This window comes from Pseudopodoces humilis, chromosome 6, assembly GCF_049639895.1.
Source record: "Pseudopodoces humilis isolate 2021_Gansu_Grassland_sample_001 chromosome 6, ASM4963989v1, whole genome shotgun sequence".
Classification (NCBI taxonomy): domain Eukaryota; kingdom Metazoa; phylum Chordata; class Aves; order Passeriformes; family Paridae; genus Pseudopodoces; species Pseudopodoces humilis.
This window is the reverse complement of record NC_142205.1, coordinates 43,262,701-43,286,701: the sequence shown is the minus strand read 5'-3', so window position 1 is coordinate 43,286,701 and position 24,001 is coordinate 43,262,701. Positions and strand designations below refer to the sequence as shown.

At 37.2% G+C, this 24,001-nt stretch overlaps 1 long non-coding RNA gene across 1 annotated transcript in view; it reads left to right on the top strand.

Moving 5' to 3' along the window:
- The window catches only part of LOC148184160 (uncharacterized), a 133,552-nt gene that overhangs the window by 57,539 nt on the left and 52,012 nt on the right, over positions 1 to 24,001 (top strand). The window lies entirely within an intron of this gene.

The following is a 24,001-nucleotide window of genomic DNA, read 5'->3' as shown; positions in this document are numbered from 1 at the left end:
TCTTCTCCTGGCATCCATAGGGAAAAAAAAATGTTTTGTTACTACAGTGTAAGCCATAGAACATGTACACATTCTGTGTAGTGGGGGTGATTTCTGGATGCCACATGTGACCAAAAACTAAGCAGCTTCTTCAGCTCACCCCATGTCCAGATTCTGCTTTCCACACGGGAGAGATTGTGAGCAGCTTCTGTTCTGATACTCGAGCCTCAGAGAACGTTTTAAGTGGTAGCTTGCCAGTTCATTCACAAAGTGTTGTAGTTCCACACCCTGACCCAGCAAAACTGCCCGTGGGATCTGCTGGTTGTTGGCAGGCTTGGACTGTTTGGCAGCTGTGGCTGTAACCTCAGCTCATGGCTAACAGTGCTGGATCCAGAGCTTCAACTTGTTTAAGCCTCATGAAGTAGTCTTAGTGTGACTTATCTACCCATAAAACTTCTAAAATCTGTCAGAGTCTTGTAATTAGTCCTGATCTCCAGAAGATCATTAAATCCCTCAAGAAAACTTTACTTGAGGTTTGATGGAGAAGTCATTTTTGAGATAAGATGGAAAATTCTTGCTTTAATAAACCCCGGTAAAAGATACGCTTCCTCCCGAATTCCTATTTTAAAAACTCATCTGAGAATCACCTACAGTTTGAATAGAAGAAAAGTCTCCAGTATGACCAGAGTCTGTTATAACATCCAAAACCATTAAAGCAATGTAAGATAGTCTATGGAAAATATATTTAGTTTTCCAGTTTGGTTCTTCTGTATAAGCTAGTTTGACTTCTTTGGGTAATTTTTTTTATTAGTCCATTCATGTTTTACTGTCAGGAGATTTCCAATAGATAGCATTACCAAAGGAAATTATTTTGGGTAGAATTAAGGTGGGTAGTACACACTGAATTTGAAAGGGAAAATATTCTGACTACAGAAGTTATACAAATTAGCTGAAGGACTCTGGGAACATCATAATACTTCCAAGGCATGTTTTGTCTAGGTAGAAAATTTGTTTGTTTTCCTTCCTAGCTCTGAAAGCATTAGAAATTCCCTGTGGTAAGCCCGAAGGGAAGTTTGCCCTGGAGTGTGTTTCTCCCCTGTAACACTTCCCTGATGCAAATTATTGATGCATGATTGCGATCTCCAATTGTGACAGCATTTCTATGTTTTAGCTTTAATGAACCTACATGATAGTTATTTGGCAACATTAAGGCTCATTTAAAACACTGTATTGATGATTAAGTGGCAAATACCATTGTATCACTGGGAAATCTGTCAGCAATAGTTACTTGTTTCCATGCCTTCAGCACATTCATCAAAGGGATCACAAACAGATACATTTTTGAATTTTAATGAAAAAATTGTAGCACAGACATGAGGCTTTAAAATTCAAAGGTCTATAAATAATGAAAATTTTCAGCAATGGTTACTGTTTCCTTATCTTTAAGAGAAATAACGGCTATATGTTGTACTTTGTTGCTAACAGCATACTTTAATATTTATGAACTTCCAGTTTTCTATAGACAGAGAAATTCAGTAGTTGTCACTGTAATGGTTTGTTATTTATATGCGTCTGAATTTTACAGAAGCAGAATGCTATTAGTTTATTAAATTTGCACTAACCAGAAACATCCTCTTTTACTGTTACATTCAACATAGAGCAACTTGAAAGCTACAGAAGTGCTGTCACAGATGGCCTGTCACCAGAAAGCAGCCCACAAGCTTTGGCTCAAGAGGGGTCACTGGTACTCTGTGTGTGTGTGTGTGTGTGTGTGTGTGTGTGTGTGTGTGCAGGACTGCAGCCTGCAGGCAGGAAGCAAATTAAAGAAACAAGCCTTTCTGCTCAGTGTAATTTCATATCTTGGGATGAATGGAGTCATTGTGGCAATAACTAGATTATCTGATTAGGAGATGGATTTTACTGCAGTTGTATAGCCCTATTTTCTAAGAGGAGTTAATGTCTTTTGAATTTTATGGATACTGCCGGTGTTTTGAGAGGCTTCTGAACATGTTACAGAAAGACTGTGATTCACTTCCTCTCAAGCTCAGTTTGGACACTGCAACAGTATTACATTCAAGCACTTGTGATTTTCTAAATTACTTCAAAACCTTTTAAATCTAAGAATGTCCCAGGCATCTGCACTTATTCACAAGTTTCAATTAGCCTCTGAAACTTAGGATTTATTTGATTCCACAAAATGACATCTCAGAGGTGTATCATGAACCTTCAGTATTTATTGAAAGAGTATTTTAGCTGTCTTAAGGTGATTTTGTTTTCTTTTTTGTTGAATTACCAAAAGAACTGTAGAAATTTATCATTGCTTGACGGTGGTAGTTGTGTACATGCCCTTTGTGAAATTTGACTGAGTCATTATAAATATATATGCTCTCTATGGGAAATGCTACTTCACTTAAGGAGTGTCCAGATGTTTTTTTAATAATTTTTGCCTCTGGATAAAGAGCTAAATCACTGACTGTTCCTTTTGTAGGTGAAGAAAGATGTATTGTCACTTCTAATGTACAAAATGTTGGTGTATACCGTCTGCTTTATTACTAAACAGCTTTCTTCTCTTCCTCTCCATCTTTCTAAATGTAACTTCACTGGTGCCACTTAAATGGATGTTTCTACAAAATATGGATTGTCTGAATAATAGCTTCTGAATCATGTTCTGTGAGGCCTAATTTTTAGACATCTGGCACAGGAATTAGGAATTTAGAAGGAGTTTGTCAAGTCACTTAAAAAGGGTGCAGAAAACAGGAAGGAAGAGCATCTCTGAAAGGCAATGTAAAGAAACTTGCATGCAGTGTAAGGAGCAATCTAGAGCAAATAGAAACCACTGTGGTGTCTTCTGTCTTTATTTCCACTTTATCTTAATCTCTGCTCTCCTCTAGAGTATAGCTGCCTCAGCAGCTCCAAGAAATGTGGTTTGCTGTCTGTTCTCTAAAAAAAAAATTTTTTTTTATGAAAAGGTTCCTGCCAGTTAGTTTTGTTTTATTGCAAAGAGTTTAGAAAAAGTAGCATTTTAGGGGTTTTAGGATAGGAATTGGAAATCTACAGATTCAGTTTTTTATTTTCTTTCTTTTTTTTTAATTTCAATTGGATGATTATGTTTTCAGGTACCTGAAAACTTTGTAGTTCTGGCACAAAATGCCACATTAAAAAAACCAAACAAAAACCCAAACAAAAGAGTGAAAAAAATCCAACATCCCCCCCAGGCATTTTTGAACATTATACTATTTGCTTAACTAAGGTAAATTAGGGTACACAAAGTCTCAAAGGTTAGTATTAACAATAATTGATTTTAAGGGTTTTTTTTTTGTTTTTACTGTATTTACTTGTTTGATATAAATGTATTTACGTTAAAAAGATCTCTGAAGGGCAGTCCACATTATGAAAACAGTTTTATTCTCTTTGAAAATGGATGAAATGTCCATTTACTTCTATTTCTTTCCACAGTTGCAAGACCTTTATCTGTTCTGTAATTTAGTTTTCATCTTAGTGCGTAATATGTTACAATATGAATAATTTGAATTATGTTTCACTTTGGTATTCCATAATTCATGCCAAAATTTAATTTCCACACCTGTGTCCATAGAGATTTTGCAGAGCAATGTTTTTAAAAGTAGGTTCCCATGCGTGTTCAGTGATTCTTCCTGTGAGTACTACTTGAGACAAGAGGTAAAAATAAAATGAAGAGTGGGACAGATGGAAAAAAAAACCAATCAAAATCAGAGGAAAAAGGAATTAAAACAAATACAGAGACACTCCATAAAAAATATACTTGAGGTGCTAATTCAGATCGTCACTACCTGAACAAGTGAAGATTGCATCTGTGTAAAGAAGAACCTTACTGCTTGATTTTAGCACAGTTCTGACCTTTATTTGTGTGCAAACACCTGCTTGGATGAGAAATATAGTTCTCACTATATTCAGTCTGAAACTGTCATTCAGTGGCCTTCTGGGAATTTTGAACAAGGTTCATTGGGTCAAATACAAAGGCAATTGTTCAGATGCCCAAGTTTCTTGCATTGTATGGTCACACCTATGATAGGTTTCCAAAAAAGAAGCCTTGGTGAATGACAACCAAGATTCAAGAGCACAGTTCCCATGAGAGGTGCTAAACAAGAAGAAATTTCTGAAGTGAGAGGCCATGGCAGATGTTCTGTTAATAATAGCAGTAAACACTACAGTCAGTTTTAATCAAATTAATTAAAGGAATTAAATTTTCTCCTCCTCTAGCATTGAGTAACCAGCATTTTGAGGAGCACTGCTGCTCATGACTTTGATACAGACTTGTTAACTGGGTGGTTCTTTATCTTTTTGTTAAGCAGCAGTGACTACAATGCCTTCAAATGAAGGAGACTTTCTGCTATAGGAATGAAGAATTATCAAAATGTTGTTACATGGAGATGTCCTGGGTTTTGTGCTTGAGTCTGTACAAAGAAATTAGATTTGACTGAAGCTGTACTCCATATCATTCAGTGGAAGTAAGTGGTGATGTAAGATATCTCAGATAAAAGATCTCAGTACTGATGGATTTTTATTTTTATTTTTTTTTCATTTAAAGAAGGGCCTTGAAGTATTGGAATCTTAAACCTGAGGTGAACTTCTTGGTGCCTTGTCAGGATTGGAAGTTCTTGTGCTTCCACCCTCCTCAGTGGACCACAGCTACAGCACTTAAGCAGCAGTGAATCCTAGAATTCCCACAAGCATCCCCTAAGAGATCTATCTTTTAAAAACTTTGGAAACAAAACACTGTTCCCTGTTTGTTTTGATATTTTTCTCTTAGAAAAAAAGTGTCAGTTACAACCTATTTCACTTTTCACTGATCACATTTTCTGACAGCCAAAGTGTTCAACTGGGTAACTTCTAATCAGTCTAATTGTCATCTGTTAAAGCATCCCAGACTATAATGAAGCATCCCCAAACTGCATTCTCCAGAGACATTTCTGTAGTGTTTATCTTCTAGTGTAATCTAAGTGTTCAGTAAAAATTAAAGTTGATGGGGTTTATGTTTGTTTCTCTTTGACTTACCTATATCAACAGAGCTGGATTCATCATTTCTTAAACACCTTCTAAGTAGGAATTTGTTCGGATCAGACTGTAAACATAAGGAGGCAGGCAAAAGTGTAAATTCTTTTATTCAGGATATTTTTTTGGTGGCTTTTTGCTTGTTTGTTTTATTTTAATAACAAGAACACAACATTTCAGGGTAGCAATATGGTTATTAATGTCAGCCTAATACTCATCAGCCATTACAGACAGCTTAATTAACATATTGCAGAATATCAGAGAAAAGACAAAGCAAAAGTTACCATAGACACAAAGAACAGGTACTGAACTTCATGGATCTTGAAGGGAATGACTTCAAACTTCCAAAAACTTCCAAAAATTTCCAGTTTTTAATAGCAGCAAGGGCCTCTCTATCAGTGCTTTTTAAAGCTGGATGGGGACACACCGCACCATCAGCTTTGTCAGAGGCCCTTAACGATCCTTGATCTTTATTTGCCAGAGGCTCTTAATCATCCTTGATCTTTATTTGACAGATAAACGGCTCATACCTTGGTTCTTAATGCTTTGTTTCAGACTCTGAGAGAAGAGACTGAAGTACAGCATGCTCTCTACTTTGCCTAACATACATATAGAATACTTTGATCTGGTAAAAATATATTGTGTCAAACAATTCTCTGTGAGGACCTTAATAAAGAGAGCTGACACGACTCTAAGCGTTGTCCTAAATTTCTCCAATAAAGAGGTCTCTGTAGGAGCACCGAGCAGCGCTGTCAGCTGAGCTGAGCTCAGCCTCCCTGCAGTGGCAGCACTCTGAACCTGTGGAAAATGGCTCCTCTCTATTTCTGCATCTGCAGGATGTCCGAATTTTGGTTAGATCTAATTAGCTGGCTTTCATGCAATTTATGTTAAGCAAGTAGTTAAAATTACTGATTGTCTTACCTCAGCTTGGGCACTGGGATTGAAGATGGGTTCTTGTTCTTTTCCAGGCATGTTCTTAGAATGTCTTTCCATGTTTAAGGCTCTGACCAAGAGGTGTAGCTGGTGCCCATCCTGACACTCGCTCATTGCTCTGTACCTGTAACCTGTTCTGTATGCAGGTGTCTGTTTGCTGTTTAAAGGGCATGTAATCACTCTATTTTGGTTTCCATAATTAAGTCTTTTAGAATATGGGAATTCCTTTCAACTCAGCATGTTGTTTCACTCAGTTTCCTGCTGAGGAGGCTGGAGCTGGCTGTGAGGCCCCCACCATGAACAATGACTTCTCTGAGTTTACTGGTACTGTGATTCTTGCAGGTTGTTACTGTCCTTTGTATACTCTAACACTGTTTAAATATTAGTCACAGAAACAACACTGTCTAGCTTGTAGCTAGTCTTCTGCCAGCTCTTGCTTCTTTTTCTTATTTTTCTTATTTTTTCTTGTTGTGTCTTAATTGATTTCATTTTGTAAGGCCCAGCTTCATCTGAAAACTGCTGCTGTCGAGAGATTTTTTCCACTTCAGAACACAGGGGAAAAGGTGTGCGTGTGTATGTATGTAGAAAATACTTAATGACTGCAGGGCTTGAAAAATGCCAAAACTCATGAGCTCCTGTTTGGAAGAAATGAGTCTGAGTCGTGGCTGACATTCTTCAGTAAAGCATCTATTAGCACTAGCAAACAGGCTGCAGTTATTTGCCTTGTGTGAGAGAGTTTTATTCCTGTAGGTTAGTGCTTAGAAATAAATTCTAAAGACCAGTTAAAAATTGTATTTGTTTTAAAAATAGAGGTGTAGTAACCATTTTCAACGAAAATTTAGGTATTGCACCAATGCACAGTGCTATTGCTGGTTTAGAGGGGGTGATGCCTTGCTAAAGGCATTAAGAAACCTTTTCATTGTGTATGAAGTAGCATCCGCTTCTGTGAAGTTGGTTTATTGTGAAAATTCAGTTGTATAAGCTTTGTTTCACGATTGCAGTGTAGTGGTACAGAAGGGGTATTGTATTTTAGAGATTTGTGTATTTTTAATGTTACCTTAAGGAGCCATGAAATGTGAACTTCTGTTGATGTGGTGATACAGGTTGGTATGAAAAATGGCTGGGTTTGTGTGTTCTGCACAGAGGTGAGAGAGGCTACTCTTCTGAATGTGCAGGGGTCAGCCAAGGATTGTGAGTAGGGAGATGCACAAGATTGACTGTCCCAACTCCTCCCTCAGGACTTGATTGGGACTTTTCACTTTCCTCCTTTGACACTGTTGAGTAATTGTCCTTTTCCTGTTAAGGTGAGAATGGTCTGAGTTCTGCTGTGATTTATGGCCAGAGCTGAACTGCACAAAGCCTGGATTGGTCTGGGAGCTTTTACCCACACATTTGGAAAGAGATTTCTGGATATGACTCTGCAAACTGAATTAAACTTTTTTTTCCCCCTACTATTATGGCACGTTGATCATATAAGAAAACACTTTTTCCAGAGAGAAGTGTTACAAGAGATTCTTGTACACGCTGTCTGCGTTTCCTGCTACAAACTCAATCGAAAGACCTTCAGTTCCTCTGTAGTAAGCTAGAGTAAAAACTTCTTCTGTGGCTTTTGGAACAAATTTATATAAACTGAAATCTGCTATTTATGGCCATTCCATCTGATATTCTCCACAATATGGCAGAAAATATAAAAGTATTTAAGAATTTTCAGGGTTTTATTATGCTGTGCCTGTTATTTTTTTCTGTGAGCATTCAGTTTTACACACTATATGGTTAAGTTATAAGAAATATAGGATGAGGTTATATATAAAAAATTCCTTGTCTTTGCTGAGAAGATGCTTAGCCTCTGATTGGATTATGGATTTTTTTTTTTCAAGTTTTAGATGTAGGGGTATTAAAAAGTATTCCTAAGTGAGTCTTTTATGCTTGAGATGAAACTTAATTCTCTAGGGATAAAAAACAGGGGTCCAAGATTTGGTTTTCTCTTCTGAAGTCTCTTCACCTTTTCCCTGTGAAACTCTTGCTGTCAAACCTTTGAAAATCAGGTCTTAAAGATTCTTAGATGTGATGTAAGTAGGAATGCCTGAAAAGCCTTTGATTAACAGAGAAAACAGGTTTCAGTTGAAGTTTAGGTGTATATCTTGAACGTGAGGTTACCTGGGTTTGTTATTTGGTGTAGCTGTACTGATATGAAGCCATTGGTAAGAGCTCTACTGCTGCAAACCTTTAAGATAAGCAAGAAGATCATGTTTGTCCTAGTTGTGGTTATTTCAGCCTTAAAGTGGAGTAAATTCAACTAATTTAGTGTAAAGTGGCAAACTTGTTACTGCTGAGTTCTTGCTAATTCACATCCAAAAAGGCTTAAAGAATGCAGACTAAGTAGTTCAAACTAGTGCAAAACTCTAATCTTCAAGAGTAGTTCTCAAATCTCTTCTCAAATCTGAGAATAATTTTTAAGGGATTTGTTAGTTTGAGGTTTTTGTGTGGTTTTGAAGGTTTTTTTGGGGTTTTGGTGTTTTTTTGTTTTTTGAGGGAGGTGGGGTTTTTTTGGGGGGTGTTATAGGGTTTTTTTAGAGAGGGATTTTCCTTTGGGTTTTTTAGGGTAACTCTTGATTCTTGCCTTCTCCGACCTTAAAAGTTGACATAAACTGGTGCTGATCTTGAAGAACATGAGCCCCTTCTCCCTTCATAAACAAATATTTGTGGGACTATGGAACAGATGAGATCTGGGAGTTGATGGGGATTTAAAAACTTGAAAAATATCCCAAGTTGTTTACATTACTTTAGGACAGCTCCCCTATCCTGCTCCCTGAATGCATGTGCCAGAAGAGAGGCAGCTGTGCAGGAAGGTGACACAAAAAGCTGTGGATGGTCCTTCTGCTGATGGTGTTATGCCCATGTAAGCTTTAAAGTGCCTAACATGTGCATTGAACTGGAAGTTACCTTCCTGGAAGAAAATAGAAAAATTACAGTTATCTAAAATCAGAAGGGTCTAGAATCTCTGAAGATCAAATCATTCAGTCTAAAGGTTTTCTCCAGCCAAGAAAGCTGAAAAGGTCATGGGGAAGAGCAAGTTGAGATTTAAAAACCTGGTTTTTGTGAATCTGAGATGTTTAGAATGTTATAGTCACATTTAGCTTTGGATCCTGGGTTTTTCTGAGTTCTTATCCTATAGAAAATTCTTCCTTTTGAGATGGATTCAGTGTCAATATTTAGAGACTGGTGCTGTTGTCTGTGACAGGTCTGCTGCTAGGCATAATTGGTAAGCCATTTCCTCTCCCTCATCATAAGCAACTCTCTTTTTATGAAATGTAATAAATATTATCCTTATATTGGGTAATATTTTTAATAAAAAAAGCTTTCCAAAACTTTCTGTATAAAAAAGCTTACACATTTTCTGTAGAAGGCTTCATGCACTGAGAATTATAGAGGACTACTGTATGTAGAGTAGTTAATTTTTAAATTTTTGCTAAATACTAGATTTGCTAAAGATACGGTTTAAAATTGTTGTAACATGGTGAATCTGACCTAGATTTTTCAAGTTGTTTACAATATGCTAACTTGTTTACAAATATTCCCTGTAAGAGAGGAAAAGGTGAGGTGTTTCTATGCCAAGAATTCCCTCCACAATGCCAAGGAAAATAGGTGTGTTTTCTTGAGCCTGCAAGTAAATCAGAGGCAGGCATGATGGAAGCAGTGATTTTATTGACCTGTGCAAACTGTGGTGATCAAGCATGTGACTGCTTGTCAGGTAAATTATGGTCAATTATAACTGGCTGATTTTGTTCTCTTAGTCATCTTCCCCCTCTTCCACTTGCCGATTCTCTCCCTATCACTTTTGTCTCCTCCAAAGTAAATATTGATCCTGTATCATTGGTCCTGATTTTTATGGGTTTTTATGGGGTTTGACACCTTTGATATTTCAGATATTATTGCCCAGGTAATTTCTGCCAGGGTTTAAAATTCCCATAAACCGCTACCCCTGTTTGTTGTTACATTGGGTTTGTTTCTGTGTTTCTCATTCTGTTCTCACGTTAGTGTAGCCTCAGGGTTACTTTTGCTTGCATATTACTATTTCTTTGATGTGAGGATGCTACGGCAGTGTCATGTTTTTAACTTGTTGGTACAGCTGTACATTCAGGGTGGACTATTTATTTGCATCCCTCAACAGTTTCAGTGGCCAGTCTTTGGAGAAAGTGCCCAGTGGAAGTTCTGCCTTTTGTGAATGCAGTGGATAAAACATGCAGCAAAATAACAGGCCTGGGTTTTTAATCTATCTTGAGGGAGTTTGTATCTCTTAATGCCGTGGGAAATGTGCTCTCTCAATGAAGTAAGGTATTTGGAGTCACCCACCTTGTCTTGCTTCCCAGAAACAAGTGCTCAGTTGGAACCAGATGGAATCTAGATGAGTGAAATATGTACATAGGTACTTGGTGTGTGTTTTTCCACACTGGTTGTGAAAAGGAAAATACATTACAAGCACAATCCTAGGTGTAACTTGCCAACAGTAATCATCTGCTACAAAAAAGGAAATTCAAAATTCCAGGAGCCAGATGATACCAGGAGTTAGAAGTCACAAAAAATACAAAGCAGCTGGAATGTATCTAATAATCTGGACCCAAAGTGTTTGGTGATTTTTTTAGTAATTTAGTAGTCCCTATATATCTAGCTGTCGAGACTTGTAAATGGAGACAGTGAGGAGATTTGAGTCTCACAGGGTGCATTCAGAGCAATGCAGAAGCAGCAAAAATACTGTGCAAAGAAACAGCCAAATATGAACATGCATTTATCTTCATCTTTAGTGATAGAAGAAAAGGTGTCAACAAAGCACAAGTCAATCTCTGTGTGTTTAGTTCTGGCTTATTACATGTGTTTGAAGATAATCAGTTCCAGCAAAGATAGAAGGTGAATTTAGATTCTCTCATTAAATTAAAATTATTTTATTCATAGAAGCGTATCTTCAATATAGAAATAGGGAAATGTGAATATCAGCCTAAAAATGCCTATGGCTTAGGAATTACCTATATAAGAATAGGTGAAGTGGATATTATTCACCTATCCCACTCTGTAGGCATCTGTAATCAGTGTTAAGGGAAGGAGGCTGTTCCAAAGAGTGGTTTAGTGCTTTCTCAGGTGTTTGGGTTTATTCTCTAAACATTTAGTGAGCATTTTAACTAGCTATGAACCTTGGAAGGTAGTTAATTCCCTTAATAGTCTTAAGACTTATTTCTCCATTTCGGTCTTTTCACTTCTGAGTGTCCTTATTACACTTAGAAAATTGCCACTGATCAGGACAGCAAAACTGAATACACATTTGTTTGTAGGTTAATAATTGCATATTTATTTAAACCTTTTTTTAAAAAAAAAGTTTCAAACTATTTTGGCTTTTGTTTAGTTGTTTTTGGTTTTTTGAGGGTTGTTTTAGTCCTTCTCCTTTTGGAAGGTTTGGAGTAACATGCAAATAATACACACACACAGACAGATCTAGCCATTAAATGACTCAAGAACTTGGAACTGCAGTATAGAGTAATGAAGTTTATAATGCATTTTAAAATTAAATTAGTCCTTTCCTATTTAGCAATAACAAGGATCCATTAGTCATGTCTTGTCCTGCCTATCTGTGCCAAGGAAATTCTGGCAAAATTTTAGGAACAGTAATCTTCCAGATCTGTTCTCAGCTTTGAAGCAAAGCAGTTAAGACTCCAGCATAGGTGCTCTCACATCGGTTGCATTAAGGAGCAATGGAAAACAAGAAACCATTAATACAAAAGAAGAGTACTGCCGTGGGGGCTTCCTTGAGAGCTGATAAACTAAGGAGAATATTGTGACCACTGGTTTTCACCAGGCTAGCAGTACTGAAACTCGTGGTAGCTCTTAATTCAGTCTGTATACTTGAGGGATAATTAATTCCTTGGAAATATATTTTGTCCTGAAATCTTTTGGCATTAATATAAAGAATGTTCTACTGACAAACAAAAAAAGTGTGTGAATTGCTGTTCTTCCCATCTGGAGGCATTGCTGCTAGACTATTTTCTAAGGGTAATAAAATAAGTTTTGTAAAGAAAAATAAGACCCAAACAAAATAGATTATTTCTGCTAATCCTTTGAAAGTTCTTAAATACGTGGTTTAATTATTGGGAGGAAACCTCAGAGGTAATCTCAGCAATGAATCTCTTTGTAAGTGTCGGGTGCAGTGCATTAGTGGCAGGGCTTTCAGCTTCCAAATGTTGTTCCTCAGACATTATTTTGTGGGAAGTGGGCACAGACTGCCATCCCCCCATGGTGTATTTGCAAATACATTTCCTGCCTGCTTCCTGTTCATTTGGATAAGGATTGTGTCTGCTGTTGGTACCTTGAGTCTTGCACCAGTTCCACTGCTCTTGAAGAAAGCAAAATATAAAAACAGCAATGGCAACAAAATGAAAAATAATTTCAATGAATTTAAAATTATGGAAAACCCCCAACAACCACAAAACAAATATACTAACAAAACCCAAGCAAAAAACAGCAACCAAAATACCCCAAAAATCTCTAAAACCACAAAAACCCAATCCTTTTTTTCTCAAAAACTTTCCTCAAGACATATCTAAGCTAGTTGATTACTGAGGTGCAATAACTTGGTATATTGGAAGGTTTGTGGTGTTAGATACTGCCCCACTGTAGTCTTAGACTAGCTTAGTTAGAATATGAGTAAAATATTAATAGGTAAAATCTCATTGCAATTGTTTTGTAAGGAGGACTTTGCATCCTTACACCTCAACACAGTTAAGTTCTGTCACAACGTGTTGTTCTTGTTGCAGCAGATGTGTTACAGGTGTGAGTACTTAGAGAATTATCTTGCTAAGCTTTCTCACTTCTTTATTTTTTTATTTTTTTTAAACCTATATCTTGTCAAACCAGATGATTGTGGGAGCATTTTGGAGGCTGCAGCAACCTGAGCTGCTCCTAAGTCCTAACTGCTGTCATTAGAGGCAGAGACAAGAGAGGTTTCTTTATTTTTGCCTTCTTCCATTTATCTCTCCTTTAAATCATAAAGATTTGAGTCCAATAAAGAGAGTGACTGACTCGTGGCTATCTCTCTTTTCTAAGCCTCTTAAAGAAGAGAGATGTGTAGAAAGAAAAAGCTGTGTGATACTCATGGAATTTTGTACCGCTGAAGTAGTAATTCCCTGAAAAAGAACACTTTACTTTCTTGGTAGAACCAACTTAGAGAATAATTTTCTAGATTGTTGCTGAAAGTTGTTGCTTTCAAGACCTTCAGGGCTGTCCACTTCCCTATCTACTGTATTTAATTTGGTTTTTGAGGCACCTGCTGCTGGTCTGCCTCGTCACTCATTCATTTCTACTCAAGCACCTTTCTGCTTTTTCTGAGTGTTTCTCATGATTAGAAGGTACTTCATATAATTATCCATAAAGCTACCTTATAATCATATTTCAAACCCTGTCTTAAGTTCTCTGTCAGGATGCCTGTAAAAAAAAAAGAGGTAACATTTTCTCACAGAACCAAGAGCACTGCTTATTAAACTGGTGTCTTACTGATCTTGTAATTCCCTTATTATCTGCTTTTTGTCTTACAGATTGCAATTCTTAAACATGAAAGCTTTGTGCAATATGTAGCATATTTGGTTCTTGGTTTATTAGCAGAGTCTTATAGCAGTGTAAGGGTATAACTGACTAAAATAATCCAAATTTCTACAGTGTTCCTTGCTTTGTCTCGTATGCTAAATGACAAGTCCTTTGGAAGCTACAAGATATCATGATTTCAAACTCCTGCCATGCAAAGTGACAAGGCACATAGCTAGTTAGTTAAGAAAGGGGACCAGTTCATCCTAGCTCTTTTAGCCTGATGGTTTTGTCAAGAACAAAGCAATTTATTATATCATTTGGTATAACTAAGGCTTGAGTCGAATCAGTGTTGCATTCATGGTTACTTTGTGGGCAGGAGTATGGGTGCTGTGTCTTTACATATCTGACTATTTCTGATTTTCTTGCCATTTTTTATTTGAATTTGTAAATATTTCAAATTCCTGATACTGATGAATTCTAACATGTACAGATGAATTCAGCTTTGCATTTAGAAATTATGATTCGAGATATGACATTGTTAGTTTTCAAAGCAAATGTGTTATAGTCACAGCTAAGGCTTGGTTTCTTCTGTGTAAGACTTTATTTTAGAATTAAATAACTGTATGTGCAATTACAGAATGTAGACAATTTAAATCTCATGAAACTGCTGTTTTGCTGACATGGTATGTTCTAGATTGGCTTGACACACAGGGTGAAGTATGCACCCAGTTTGTATTTCTCTGTTGTTGGCCTCAATATTAATACCCACACAGCATGTGTGAAATACTTCTGAAAGATCACAGACCACAGCTGATCCATGATAAAAGCACATGAAGCAGAAAAATATTATAGAAATTATCTCTTCTTCTACTGCTCAGGCTAATTCTCTATTTCACTTTGTTTATGAGGGAGAATTGATACTAATCTGTCTGAAGTGTCTCAGAACATGATTTTTCCTCTTGCTGTAATGTGTAGCTTTAAGCAGAGCACTTAATGTGTTTGTGTATAAGTTTGTGAGGACTTGAAGTGACAGAAGAACACAAATTTTAGTCTCAGCTACATTAATTTGCTCAGGGTTGCAGAGTAATTACCCAAGTGTGAGGGTTCTGCTGTTATATCAGGCTTGTAGTAAATTAATGTGATCATGCTCCTCAGAATTTGGCCAAAATTTTGCCATGGAGTGATTCTAAATTCTTGTGGAAAAGTTGTAGACTTGGAATAGTTAAGTCCAGAGTAATGTATGGCCAGCTTGCTAAAGACTGTCTTTTAAACCTCACTGTATTAGAAACAGCCATGGGAAAATTCCTGAGCACAGGAATACCAGATAACTGAAATACCAGAACCTGTAATTTTGTCTTTGGGCTGCAGTAAACAGGATATATGATACAATTCTCTGCTACAGTATCCTCAGCTATTTAGCCAAAACATCCACCAAAGCAGCATTTGATGTTTGGATAATATTTCATCAGGTTACAAATGGATTCAACGGCTAAATGTATGGTTAGGTGAAAGATCAATTATGACAGATTAATTCAGTTTCCATGTTACCAAATATCCTAGTAAATTAATCTTGTTTATCTGTCACTGTAAAAATGTTACTAAGCCCTAGAAAATGCTACTATCTTAAAAGTTACTATTTAAAAAATAATGGTAAACAATTTTATTTCTTGGATTTAAACTAAGAAAAGGAAATCTCTATACTTCACCTTTTACACTGTGTCACCTGAAATAGGAAGTCTCCATTTCTTTCTAATTAATATTATTAATGGCTTTAGAAACTTACTTGATATGGTCAAAAGAAATAATAATTTTAATACCAATGAAATAATTATTAAAATACTGGAATTTTGTGGTCTGGAATATGTTAGGGTGCTGATTGATTGACATGATCATGTGTTTTTGTAGATACCATTTCCTATAGCACAGTAAATTCTTCAGGTGCAGAGTTCATTAAATGATAGGGTAACTGAGTTTCAGCAGTATTTAGAGAGTGTAGAAATAAATGTAAAATTTTCATGGCTGTTCACTAGGGCTTTTATGGGTTGTGTTCAGTGTCCTGTATCCTGATGATCAGCTGAATATTTATGTGGCTCACCAGGGTTACCACTGAATGCAGACAGGTTTCCAGGTGACAGCTTGCCCCTACTTGTAACACCTTATTATTACAATTAACATGATTTTAGCATGACTGTCAAATCCTAAGTGTGTAGTCTGTCAGTGAACAAAGACATTTAGTATATTTTGAGATATAGTGCACCTAGAAACTCCTGAAAGCTAATCCAGAAACCCCATTCTGGACTTATTATTCTGGACCCATATTATTTTCTGTAGGAGCAAAGGTAACTTTATGATCGGAGCCATTTGCTAGGATTGCCACTGCAGAGGCAGCAGACTGTGCCTCCTGTGTAATGTTGGAGTAGGTCTTAGTCACATTGCTCAGTTTAAGTTTTTTGGCTTCTTCGACCAGAACAGAACTTAACCTTAAGATTTTTATGGAAATAAATTCCCATCAAATGTGAATTTTCAAAAGTGCTTGCCAATGAGGTGGGGGTCATGATGCTATCCAAACAAATGTGCGTAGTCAAGAGCAAGCTCTGAATCCTGCCATGTGAAACAAGAGATCTGCAGTACAGTTGCAAAGAAAAATATTGTTTATACTACTTAATACTTTGGAATGCATATAGTCAAGTTAGAGCTCTATGGCCAGTGTTTTGTTTTGTCGGTATGAATTACAAATTCTGGTATCATCATCATTGTGTTTTCCATACCAGTCTGGTTCAGTGCCAGGCTGGCCTTATCCAGCTGCTCACCCAAATGCTCTCTGTCCCCCTTCTCAGCAGCAGGATGAAAATACTCAAGGTTTTGAGGCAAAGACAGAGTACCTTGCTATGAAGCACTCCCAGTATGCCTCCTGTTGCTCTCTCTCCATCTTAAGTTTAAAGGTTCAATCATGTTATTGCTAAAACAGATCTGTTATGGTTAGTATTCATACTAAGTCTAAATATGCAAATCAGATGCTGACATTAGATTCATTTTACAGAGGATGAGCTCTTATGAGGAATGCAGAAGTTAAATGCCCATTATCCATCATACCAAAATACTGCTGGAAAAGTCCTTTTTTCATTTTGTCTAGCAGATGGCAAGGTTGAAGTAATGTAGAAGTTTACTGCTGCTAGTGAGATTAGTTAGACATAATGGTCTTCCTGAATTCAGGACAGGTTTATAGGATTCAGTCCTGTCTGATCAGTTTCCATGACTGAACAGGTAAATGTTCTGTTGTGTTTTTCAGTCAAAATTATTCAAGATAGAAAAAGTAATTTAGGGTGTATCCATACTAACCCAAATAATTCTGGAACAGCCTTATTAGGAAGCGACTCTAGGTACAACTGTGCCAATAGATCTTAGGAGGATGTACTTTCAACCAAGGGAGATGGTGGGAAGAAGGTAGGGACAATGATGAGCAGCCTGAAGACGATCAGTGTTCAATTAACTAACATATCTTGGTAGATAGTGTTAAGCATTCAATTATTTCTGGTAATAGATGGCAGATGGACTTCTGTGATGGAAGTTAGTGCTCCAGACTACTGGCTTGATTAGCAACAGCAGCAGTAAAACTGGTGGGCTATTTTAGCCCTGATTGCAGTACTGATACAAAGAAACAAATTAGTCATAATGGGTGTTAGTACACTGTTGCTGATGGAAAACTTTCAGTTGAAGATTGAATGTTCTGTGCGATCAGGAATGGGATCCCACTTTACCAATGGCATTCATGCTGTGAAACTGTGAGCACATCTCTAATAGTCAAAACAGAAGGGAAAAATGAGAAGGAATCGGGAGTATTTTGAGGGCTTTTTGGTATAGATGTCATCTCTGTAGCTGTCATCATTGAGCTATAAAAGAAAGAAATAGCTGTAACTATCAGATTTTGGAAAGTAAGTGAGCTGCAAGACCTTAGCACATCACAGCCACAGAAGACAGTCTGTGCTGATGGCAAGTTGTCCTTGCTCCTTTCTCATGCTGGTGACATGCTCATTCTTCCATCTTCCACCACAGTTTTGCTCATTTTGTTTCCCATTCTCTTCATGATGTTTTTCCTCAGTATTTCTACTTCTTTTTTTATAAATAGAGCTGTTGCCCACCAATAAGTCAATGCAGTATAATCTCATAATTGTTTATTTTACTCTGTGTTTCCTACCCTTCTGCTGTACTGACAAGCATAAAGCTTTGCAGGGATTCAGGTAAATATTATGGAGCAGGCAGACTCTTTTCCATAGAAAATATATTGTGGGGCCTGTGAAAGGAAATAAAGTTGACATTTAACTGTGCATCTATGTATTCTCCATAGATTGTTTCTCAATGATTTTTATGATAAAGTGTGGCAGTCCACATTATTTAACATCTTTTTTAGAACCTGGATGATAGGACAAATTTTCACCCTTTCCAAATTAGCAGGTTATACAAAATTGGGAGGGGTGATTGATAGACCAGATGATGGTGCTGTCATTCAGATGAGCCTCAGTAGGCTGGTGAAATGGGCTGTGATCAGCAAAGGGAAGTGCCAAGTCCTACATCTGAGAAGGAACAGCCTTAGGCACCAGTACATGCAGGGGGCTGAATGGCTGAAAAGCAGCTCTGCAGTGGAGTGGACCTTGGGGTCCTGACAGATGGTAGGGTGACAGCCAGCAATGCACCCTTGGGGCAAAGAAGGCCAACAGAATCCTGGGCTGTGTTAGGAAGATGCTTGCCAGCAAGCCAAGGGTGGTGATGCTTTCCCTCTGCAGAGCTGGAGTGCTGTGTCCAGTTCTGAGCTTGCCCATGCAAGATACAGATTTCCAGGAGTGAGTAAAGCAGGAACTGTGAAGATGCTTAAGGGACTGGAGCATATCTACTGTGAGTCGAGCCTGAGAAAATCAGGACTGTTCAGCCTGTGGAACAGAAGGCTTGGGGGATCTCATAAACCTATTTAAGTGCCTTTATGGGAGGGAATACAGATGAGGGAGTCAAACTTCTCAGTAGCACCCAAGAATACGATGAGTGGCAATGGGCACAAGAAAACACTTTTCATTGTACATGTGGTCCAGCATTGGAACAGGTTGTCTGGAGGGATTGTGGGATCTCTGGCCTTGTTGATGCTCAAAACTTGGCTGGGCACCTCCCTCAGCAACCTGCTCTAGGTAACCCTGCTTGAGCAGTGGGTTGGACTAGACGCTCTCAGGAGCTCCTTTCCAACCGAAATGATTCTGAGAACACAGATAGAAGTAATAATTAGGCTGAGCTTTGGGAGAGAATCTTTGGATTTAAATGATGTGGAGATTCATGATAGAATAGGTCAGAATATATCTCTGAACAATGAGCTTAGTGTCTCTTTCACTCTGTATACAGTTAATTTGGAGTATGTCTTATTTCTTTTATCCTTCATCCCTTATGTCTTTGCTGCATTCTGATTTTTGTGCCAGGAGGGAAAAACCTAGTATGAAAAAACAGTGCTAGAACTGAGCTCCTGCTGTTAAAGAAGGGAAAAAATAGTGAATGGGGGAAGGGAAAGAATGTCTGGCACAGCTGTTCCCAAGAGCTTTTGCTCACCTTGAGCAGAGCTAATAAATATGACAGGAGCATTAAAGGATTATTCATCTTTTGGTTTTAATGTAAGGTTAAATGTATCTAAATGCAAATGTTTTTATCCAAAGACTTTTATGTTTCAGGATAATTCACTGAACTGTGAATTAAAGAAGGTTTTAAGGCTCTGGATCTTAGGCAAAAGGCAGAAAATCTTCTAATATCTGTTACAGAGTTTTTCATCTATACATCTTGACTTGTTTTGTAAAGGAATTATCTTTTTTTAAATTTTATTTTAGTTTATTTAAATGGAGGTAAATCAAAGCAGACAAAAATTTGAAGAACTTGCAGATATTCCCAGGGTGCATGAAGGTAGAGCCAAATCCAGAAAACTGATTTCTGAGCTCTAGCATGGCTCATTCTATTTGATGAAAAGGTTTTCCTTTCCTCTTTATATGCTTCGTTGTGAAGTAAACATGAATTGTCTCTTCCCTCACGCACTATGCTCTCAGAGACAATATTTCTCCTAGGATTCAGCCTCTCAAGTGTAAAGAACAATTTGTTTCTGTGCTTTTGGGGCTGGGGACCAAGCACCTTCTTGCTAATACAGCTCAGGGATTAATGTTCCTAGATTTTCTGTGGTAGAAAGAAAGAAAAAAGTTGTGTCAGCCTGTCAGTGCTGGAGCTGGAATGATGACAAATATTTAATCTCTTTGCAATTTTGAAATCTATCTCACTTATTTAGGGAGTTAAATGAGTCTTTGGTAAATTATTTTCTTTGTTATTTGATTGGTTTTTAATATTTGAAGGTCTTTAATATAAATGGAAGAAAAATTCAAAATAAGTCAATCAGAATAATAATTAAAAATACATTTAGAAAATGGTGTTCAAACAGCTAAGCTTTTACAATTTTTTTAAGGTGCTTTTTTCCCCCTAAAGCCATTTGATGAAATTAAATTGAAGAATGCTGAAGTGTTGCTAAATATCACCTGGAGTGTACAATTTCACACAGTTCTGCTTAACTTACTGGCAAGATGCTTGGAGGACTGGATACTTCAGAGAACATCAATTCTACTGCTTTGCCTGTTCCCTCATAAATTTTTTACTTTTGTGGAGTGATTGTGACAACAAGCACTTATAGTTTATCTGTGAAGGTAGAATCAATGGCTCATTTTTTAATTTTTAATTTTTTTTGCTTCAGCTCCCTTTTGGAGCAGGACATGCTTGGCTTCTCCCTTGTTCCTTCAGTCATCTATTTATTTCTTCAACCTGTGTTATTCTCTGAAGAACAGGTATGTTGATGCCAGTCTATGGAAGTTGCATACTACAAACACAATTAATTTCTGTGGAGAGGGGAAGTGTCAGTAGAAGCAGTATTTTAAAATTCTTTTGTTTCTGCTAAGTGAAGAAACTTGCAGGGATTGTGAGTCTGATGCTTGGGAGTCCTGTTCAGGGCAGGCTGGCAGGTTTTCCCTTTTACTCTGCAGGTTGTCTAAGCCTCCTCTTCCTGTTGCAGAGAGTAGGAACAGTATTGATTTACTGTTTCAAATATCCATGTGTGATTCATGACATGAAATGGGGTTCAGGATGGGTTTTGATATCCTAGGCCAGACAAAAGAAGTGGAATCCATGCAGGGGTAGAACATTCCATTGAATACTCTAGGTATTCATCCAAAATCTGATCCTAGCACTCATTCAGAATTGGAAGACTAAAACCAGATACGAAAATCCAGCTTGATATCAGACTGTTGCCTTTATTACAAACCCCAAAACATAGAAAAAGGAAGTCTTCTGCCTTTTTGTGCTCTTTCTTTTGCTCATTCTGTCTTTGGTGCTGTTTTGTGCATGTTCCTACAACAGGTTGTGGTCCCTGATTTTCCTTTCACGTTGGCTGTGCATTCCCAGCTTTTTTCTTTGAATTTATTAATTAATTTTAATCTTTGACTATAAGGTGCTGAACATCCATGTTTGCTCTTATAACCAGCCTCCCTTCAAACACACACACACAGACACACACGCTCCCCCTCTCTGTGGCATATTTCAGCTCGGATCCTGAAAGGTTGGTCAAAAGGAAGGGGCAGAGGGGAGTCTACAACAAGAAGGTGAGTCTGGAGGAAATGGAAGGAAATACTTTTTGCCTTTGCTTTCTGACAAAAATCCCATATTATGCTGCATAATTATGTAGAACTACAGTCCAAGATCTCTGTCCCTAACTAGGGAAAGCTACACTGTGGAAGAGTGGTAACATTACTATTGTAGTGTAAGATTGATTCTGAGACACAACATTGTTACCCAGCACAGAGTTGGGGAATCTGGAACTTCTTGTGTTTGATACTTATGAACCCTTTCTCTTCAGTTGACCCAAAGATGAAATGATGGTCAAGGAATCGTCATGCATGTTAGAGAGAACAACTCAAGTTTTAGCACAGAAAGAGGGAGAAAAAGTGTTTCAAGCTGTCTTTAGCTGATTTATCTAGGAAGGTAAATTTTACTAAAACTGCTACCTGAACTTTCATATATCTTCTCTTTTTCTGTCCCATATTTCCACACTCCTGGTATTGAATTATTATTCAAAACCTTATTAATCATTGGTCTTCATGTGCAAAGACAGTAAATCAGAATTTGTGGGATAATGTTTTGTTTCATCATTTTTATTTTTAAGGCTGATGCTGACAAGATTTAGGTATGGGATTAGAAAAGTAAAAAGGGAATACAGCATGTGTATGTTCAAGGTGGAACATATGCTATGCATTATATCACACTGTCTTGGAACGAGCCCAGACTCTCCCATTATTTTAAGTAGAGCATGAATGAAATTACCAACTAGCCCTTCCAAAATTGTGGAGGAAGATATTTGCATAAACCTCTCAAAAATACTTGTGTATCTTGTTCTTATTTTTTTGCTATTTGAGCTAGCTGAAGTGTTAGAACCTTTGTTTTCTAACAATTGGTGAGAGGTAATTGAAAAACAAAAAATTGGAGGATTTTTTTTAATGGATATTTCACCTGGTGTTACTATTTACTCAGTGATTGTCTTCCTACTGACAAACTACTGACATCATTTTCTTTCCCTGACTGCCTTTCCAAGTCAGGGCTCTTTTCTTGATGCAACTTTTGGTCTACCTGATGCCTAAAACTAGCTTCTAAAGGTACTATCAATGTTTTCTAGTGTACACACAACTTGACCTAAAATAGTAACACTGAAACTTTATTTTATGTGTGGCAGGAATCATAAAGTGAAGTGTATTATGGTCTAATGAGAAAACTCATGAATGTCTGTGTTGACAACTTTAATATCAATCTGTGGTCTTACATCCTTACAGTAAATGTTAGATCTGTTTTTGTTGCCAATTCAAGATGATTAGTCCTAGGACATAGGACAAACGAGATTCCTAAAGAAATACTATGTCACGGCAGCACAATAAAAATCTAAAATTTAAAGAGTTTAATGTGTATGAGTATTGGGACAACAAGATGTACCCCATCAACTCTTAGATTAAAAAAATCTCAAGATTAAAGCCTTCCAGATGGCATGAGAAGTGTTTTCATAGCATGGCTATATGTTTAAGAAAACATGTAGTTAATTTAACTACAGTATTGAATTACTGACACCCCCAAGCAATACTAGAAATCATCCCATGGAGGCAGAAAATAGAAAAATAAAAGAATGTCTCATGAACCAGAGAGAACTATTTATTATTGATCATCAAAGGGCTGTAGACAGGTTCTTCATGTGGAAGCTAAGAAAAGACAGCCGAACAGAGGGAGTAGTTATATAAGAGTATTTAACAGCACTTTCATTTTCCAGAGATAAAATTAGAAGTGCCAGACTGTTCAAAATTTGCCTCTGCTTGTCAACTTTCTATGAGGACCACATTTCAGAGGGTCATTTTAATCAAAATGAAAGACACATCCTATTAGGACAGCTTTGCTGACAGATTATTAAGATGAATTACTAGCATACACTTGTCCCAAATGCCTTGTTGATGTCAGTTAGTAGGAGGCAATGGGAGGACTTACAGTATAGGCTTTGCTCTGTAAGAGCAATTTACAATCAAAGTTAGCAATTCTAACTAAGTGAGAAGAGCTTAATCCTAGAGCTGTCACTAGGCATTATTTTCAGATTCCTGACACATCTACATTAAAACAGTTTATATGTAAAAGTTAATAGGGTCTAGGGTATTTCATTATACAAAACAATCAAGTGTTTTTATTGGAACAACCACATATTCTCAGTGTGGAAGAGGCAGTGGCACAATAAAATAGAACTTTTAAGTTGCGTCCATTTACAAGTTTTTATAGTATCTATCAAAATAATTCTGAGTGACTATTTTTATCCTGGACAGCAGCTGGTGGACCCTTGGTCTGCCTATATAGTATGTAGACTTTGATGGTTAGTGGCTGAGCCTACTGTCTTGCTCCCTCTAACCCCACAGTTCAAATTTATGTTGACATTTTTTTCTCTCAAGGCAGTGAATATTATATTGTAATTAACTGTGGAAGCTGGAATATTTGACAGGTATTTGATGACAAGTTGCCACTTTCAAATATGATCAGTGTGCTGCCATGCTTGAGAAAAGATCTCATTGCTGCGTCTCCAGCTAGAAACAAGAAAAAAAAGGCTGTTGAATCTGCCTCATGAGAGTTTCAGGTGCTTTACCTGTTTCATTTTCCCCAAACACAGACCTTCAGGCATATTCACTAGAACAGCTATGAGTCAATATTAGAAACTCCTACGTTAGGGGAACACTTCTCTAGGTATGCATGTCTCTCTAAATAATACAAAACAAGAGCAGATATTTAATTCAGAACACATCAATTATCTTTCGTTTTATAGCTGGCCATGTGAAACTTTTTCTCTGAGAGAACTAGGGGAAATGAATGTTCTGTACAATCTAAACAGAGTTGCTAAAAGTACGTATGATGATAAGAGGGT